Source organism: Prosopis cineraria, unplaced genomic scaffold (genome assembly GCF_029017545.1).
Source record: "Prosopis cineraria cultivar Desert tree isolate PC_DT_omini unplaced genomic scaffold, ASM2901754v1 PC2, whole genome shotgun sequence".
Classification (NCBI taxonomy): Eukaryota; Viridiplantae; Streptophyta; class Magnoliopsida; order Fabales; family Fabaceae; genus Prosopis; species Prosopis cineraria.
In genome coordinates, this window is record NW_026555333.1 from 7412919 (window position 1) to 7419193 (window position 6275).

A 6275-nucleotide genomic window follows, 5' to 3' on the forward strand; every position below is an offset into this window, starting at 1 on the left:
TAATTTACGCAAAAGTTGATTGTGCTTATTTTTAGGTTAAAGTATATTAAATTTAATTTAATTTTAAAACAGTTATATATAATACTTTACATTTAAAAATTTAAAATTAATTTCTCTAACTTTTTTACTGCAGACTTAACTATTGTTATTGCTTACCTATCTTATTAATAAAAATTATCATGTTATATCAACTTGTTAAGAAAAGACACTTAAACTTATGGCATTTGATGTAAGTTAATAATAATAAAAAAATATGAATAATTTTTTATATAAAACTATTATTAACTTACATCAAATGTTAAACAAGTTGTTCCGTGTCTTTTCTTGATACAATATAACAACTTTAGTTAACTAAAAAATAATAATAAAAAAGTTTGGGGTAAAAATTAAAAGATTAAAGAGATTAATTTTAAATTTTTAAATATAAAGATATTATGTACAATTGTTTTAAAGTTTATGGGAGTTTTACAAATTTTAGCATACCTTAAATAAAAAAAAATAAAAGAATTGAATAATCATTCAAGTGTAATATAGATAGTTTAAATTTTAAATTTTTAAGTTGACATTTTTTTTCGAATGTTGATTATTAAAAACTCGTGTTATTGTTAGGGTCGACTCGCCTATAGATAATAAAATACACGATAATTGACAAGATGAGGAATTATGCCAGTAATAAAATGACAGTTTCTATTTGATGAATAATGTAGGTGAATGAGTTTTTATTTTTCTTGCCAACTAAAATATAATGCCTTTACTTATTAGAATGTCTCATATATTAAAATAAAGAGAGAATTACAATCAAATTTTATGTAAAAAAATTAATTATTATAATATTTATTAATAATTAAATTAAATTATATTGATAAATAATTGTTATAATTTAGTTTAGTTGTCAATAGGCTTTATAATAATTAATTTTTTATAAAATTTTAATGTAATTGTTTCTGAAATAAAACTACCCTCAACTGTTTATTTCAGTGTGGACCCATCCCTTATCCATTTCCGGAAGCTTTTCCGATTCCAGCTCTTCAACATTTCAGGAGTCATGCTATGGTTGTCTGCACTTTGAAGTTTTAATTCTAACAATTACCATTTTAAATTTCAAAGAAAAATTCAACAGGCTCTTTAGTCTTCATTTTGTTCGCGTCTCTTCGAACGTATGCTATTTAATAATTATTAATATTAATTGAGCATATCCTATGAAATATACACACACACACACACACACACAAATTAAAATGAATTAACATGAGACGAGATACCTATGAATCTCTCAACTATTAAGACTCACCCGATAACATATGCAAGCCAAAACTTAGGGTTTGTTTAGATAAGTCTCAAAAGTGCATCTAAATCATATTTAAAATGTGTTTTTGTCAAGTTCAATAAATAGTTGAACCTTCTAAATATAGATTTGTTAAATGTGAATTGAAATTTAAGCGACCACTTAAAACAAAGAATTGAGAAATACAAAGCATTACATCTATTTAAATGAGATTTTTGTGGACGCTTGAATTAACAAGCATGGAGAGACTTGCGAAGGGGGCCTTTATTCTCGAGGCATGAAGTTTAGACTATAATGAAATAATTCATTCAATATCTAAAGCATAGACAAGCAAGTTCAAAGATGCAAATAAGCACGGATTGTATTAGAATTCCAACATTATTTGTAGATGCATGGATTGTTGAAGCCATGCGCATGTATTTGAACTTGAATCAAAACTCTCAGATAATTTATATAAATTCTTACCCCGTTGGTCCATGTTTCTAGCTGCTATTTTCTCCAAGCCAGCTTTTCAAGTGTTTTGCGTTGGACATTTACGTATGAGAGGAGACGAGAGGATATTCATAGGTGTCAAGCTAAGCTTTGGATATTTTTAATAAAATTTTTACACAATGCGCCTGTAGTACTAGTGCTGTCAAGCTACCCTGTACCTTTTTATATTATATTATATATATATATGTATATGTATATGTATATGTAATTGTACCTTTCAGTAATTTAAATATATTTTCTTAACTTAAAAATACTCTTTTATAAGTTTTGCAGACAATTTTAGGGGGAAAATTCGGGGCACATGGTGGTTTTCCTGGCCCAGCCCATTATTACAAGGAGAATCGGGCTTGCAGTTCGGTTTCATGAGTTAGGCCCAGTCCCATTTGCTGACGAATCCCACAGAGAGGCCCACGTCTCACATTTCTTTATTTTTCCAACATCGTCCTCACCAATCCACTCTCTGGTTGTTCACGCAGGATTTGGCATTTAGAAGGCACAGCAAGAAAGTTGCACGAGCAAGAAAGATCGGTTTATAAATGGAATGATAAGGGGATATTATAGAGAGGATTGAGATGAATTGAGGGAGAAAAAACTTGACTTCATTAAATGAACACTCGAGTTTATATATACATGAGAGAGAATGAAGTAAATACAAACAGTGACTGGAAATTAACCATTTTCCGTTGTAAGAGAAACTCGACTTACATGGAAATTCTGTTAAAAAAAAAAACTTTGTACGAAGAACAACATCCAACCAGTGTGAAAGTCAAGTCCGAGGACTTGAGAACAAAGCCATGGACAGAGCCACCAAAATTTTTAACACCAAAGGAAGCCCATTTTATTAATCACAAAAAAAAGGTCCATTACAAGCACTAATCAAGAAAGCCAGGAAAAAACACCTTTGGCCCATTTGGTACATAGGCATCAGTTTAGAAGCATTGGGATTGAAATTGGTATTGATAGTAGGAATGAAAATGGGAATAAGGTTTTAAAATTATTTTTGATATGAAGTAATATTTATAAGGGATACCTATCTTTGTTTTAATTTATAATTAAACATAAATTATGAAAAGACTATAATACCTTTTAAAATTAAAAAAAATTATAACCCTAACTCATTTGATCACTCTCCTTCTCCCTAAAGATTGACATGCAAAAAGGCCATCGACTCTATTCTTTGACCACACATGAAGGCTCCTTCCATCCCTCCTCCTTGTCATCTTCCTTCTCTTGTTTTTTTCTTCTTGTTGCTCTTCTTGCTTTTCATTAAGCAATATAAGAACGAAGTTGAGAGTAGAGATAGAATAATAAAAGCAATACTTTGTACCTTTATTTTTGGTAAATTCTCGTCATATTCATCTTTTATTTTCCTTGTTGCTCTTCTTGTTTTTCATTAAGTAGTAAAAGAACAAAGCCAGTAGAGAGAGAATTGTGAAAGCTATACTTCGTTCCCTGGTTTTTGATAAATCTCAAGCCCTAACTTGCTTCGAACTAAGATTTAATAAAGGAGGAGACTTTAGTACTTAAAACAATAAGGACACAGATGACGGTGAGGACGACGATGATTTGTTAGGCTTAGGTTGTCTCTCGTTCTCCTCCTTCTATCGTCTTCAATCTCCTCCTTTCAAATCTGGCAACTGTGTCAGCAAAGGAGAAGCTAACCCCGATGGGGGAGAGGCCAGCATTAATGTAGTGTCACTTGTGATTTGCTTAGTCTAAAGACATTGACTGAGTAAAGGGCATGGGGAGAAAGAATGGGGATTATTTAGTCTGAAAATAATCAATTCTATGATTGATTTTTCGGTACTAGAGGGTGGCGATATTAAGTAATCCCACTAGCATGTAATTGGAATTAGGATTAAATTTCTCATTCCCTTATACCAACCATGAAAAGATAAGATTATCTAATCCCAATCCTACCTTCCCAATCCTTCCTACCAATCAAAGCCTAGAAGTATAACATATCAAAGCAAGTAAAACTTAATAGTACAACCTATAAAAAGCAATAAAGAAATACAAAGGAAACTAATAAAATAAACCTAAGTCTAGATAGTCAACCAATACCTTCACGTCTATGAAAATCACTAACTACACCTTGAGAAAAGCTAAAGTTCCTTGAATATGCTAAAAGCAACTAGACTAAAGGAGATGAAGCTTTAACAAGCCATCCATTAGGATAAATCTCCCTTATACTCATAACTGCTAATAGGTCAACAATAACATTCCCTTGGTGTTAAACTGAGGAGAAATAGGTATTAGGCCTTGATTCAAGGAAACAAAAAAAATATCACGAAGCATAATTTAAGACTTCCAATCATACCCTTCCACAGATCTATAAGAAATGATCTTAAACAAACCTCTTAATTTATCTCAATTCAAATCTCAACATTTATAAACTTGCCACTAGCCCTTAAAGCCTCAACTAAAGCCTAACACTCAACTAAAAAAAAAGTAGAAAAAGTAACAACTTTCTTTAATATGCCCTTTACAAAAAAACACTATCCCTATTTCTACACATCACTCCAACACCCCCATGTTGTTGTGCAAAAAGAAAGCTCCATTCGCATTCATCTTTATTATACCATAAGGAAGAGGGTGCCAACTCACAACTATGTCAAGACGAGACTCAAGAAGAGAATGCAATGAGTCATTAACTTTCAACCTAACATTCCAAAATTCCTCAATAGCATGAGATGCATGATCAACTATAAATTTGGCACTCACTCTTCTACAATTAAAGACCCATTCGCACCTCCCTTTCCAAATTTCCCAACAAAGCAAAGCCATAAGATAGTTATCAAAATTAGCGAGTCCTTTCTTACCAAACAACATACCTTACCACCTTCTTCAATACTCCTCATTTCTTTCTTGCTTACTAGAAAACCCAATGAACTTCCAAACCAACAATGCTATACCCAAGAGTATAATAATAATAATAAATGCTTAAAAGATTAATCCTCACACCTATAGATCAGACAAGCTATAATATACTCCTCCTTCTAATCCCATAATTAACTCAAATTCTCAAGTAACAGGGAAATGGGATTAAGGTAGTTGACATAATACTAAGTTTTAAATGGTTAGAAAAGTTGGGATCCCTAGTTTTTCAAAGCTCAAACCATTTTTTTGAAGTCCTCCAAATAGATAAATCAGAGTTTATAAATATACAAAAGCATGGGATCATTTCAAACATGAGTGTATTAGTATAAGAAATTAGAACACAAGAAAATTCCAAAAAATTTTTAGGGCGTGCGCCATGGCTTATTAAACATGCATAACGGCATGTTCACCTCTGTGTAATGCACCATGCTCGTGGCACCATATATTGCGGCATAATTGTATGAATTTTGATAATAAATTCTGTTATCAATTTGACAGCTTTTGGGGCAATTTTTGACGTGCCTCAATTCTCTGTCCAACATCCAATTGACGAAAGTTAGGTGTCTATGGAAAGCTCTTTTCAAGCTCTAATTAATAGCTTTAGTTTCATAATCAAATTATTATTCAACTAAAATGTGGACACTTTTTCCAAAACTGGTACTCTTTTTTTTACAAATTTTACAAAACTAAATGCCCAAACTATTTACCATAAACCTTTAGCCATTGACACTCATTTGACCACATGCAAAACATCAACTCTAACTCGTACAATGCACTATATCACGGTAAACACTTACAAATCATAATTTTATTACTCAATCCCTTAACCTTAAAAACATAGGAGGGGAAGTTTAAGCACATTTTCATTGAATAATCCATAATCAACACATAATGTGCTCTATTCTTACTTGCATTAGTATTTTGGCCCTATTACATATTTCATAAAGCATCAACTCCCTCCTTAAGACCCAAAATACACTTACAACTCATAAACACATAATGCAAGTAAGAACAAAAAATGAAGAAAACCTTGTTGGCAATTTAAATTGTCAAATACACATAATGTCTTAAAAATAAAAAGGCATGCAAAATAGGATCGTAGTCCTAAGCCTCTAGAAGCTTTTTTTTTTCCAATCCTCTTGAGCTATCCCCTATAATATTAAAGATAGTGGGGTGAGTACAACCACTCAACAACTAAGGTCTAACTAACCCATATTAATACAAGTCAATTAATTTAAATGCAAGTGGTATATAAATAGTTCTTCAAACCATATAAAACATTTGAGAATATATATTCACACTTCTAAGCATAATAGCAAATACTTGGAAAATAAAGCTTTTTAGCAATTTTCATATCAAAGGATGTTTATCACATGATTTAATAACATATGATTATAAGTGATTAAGACTCAACTTATGATTATTATCATCAGGGTTACAATACAGATAACCATGTGCCCTTACTCACTATATGCATGATCACACCTTCCTTATATTTTCCTTATTCCTCTAACATAAAACCGTGAAATATAATACAATGGGATAGTCTATAATCCATGACTTCCCTAGCCTAAACACTCGTGAGGAGATTACTTGACCAAGGTATACTTAACTCACT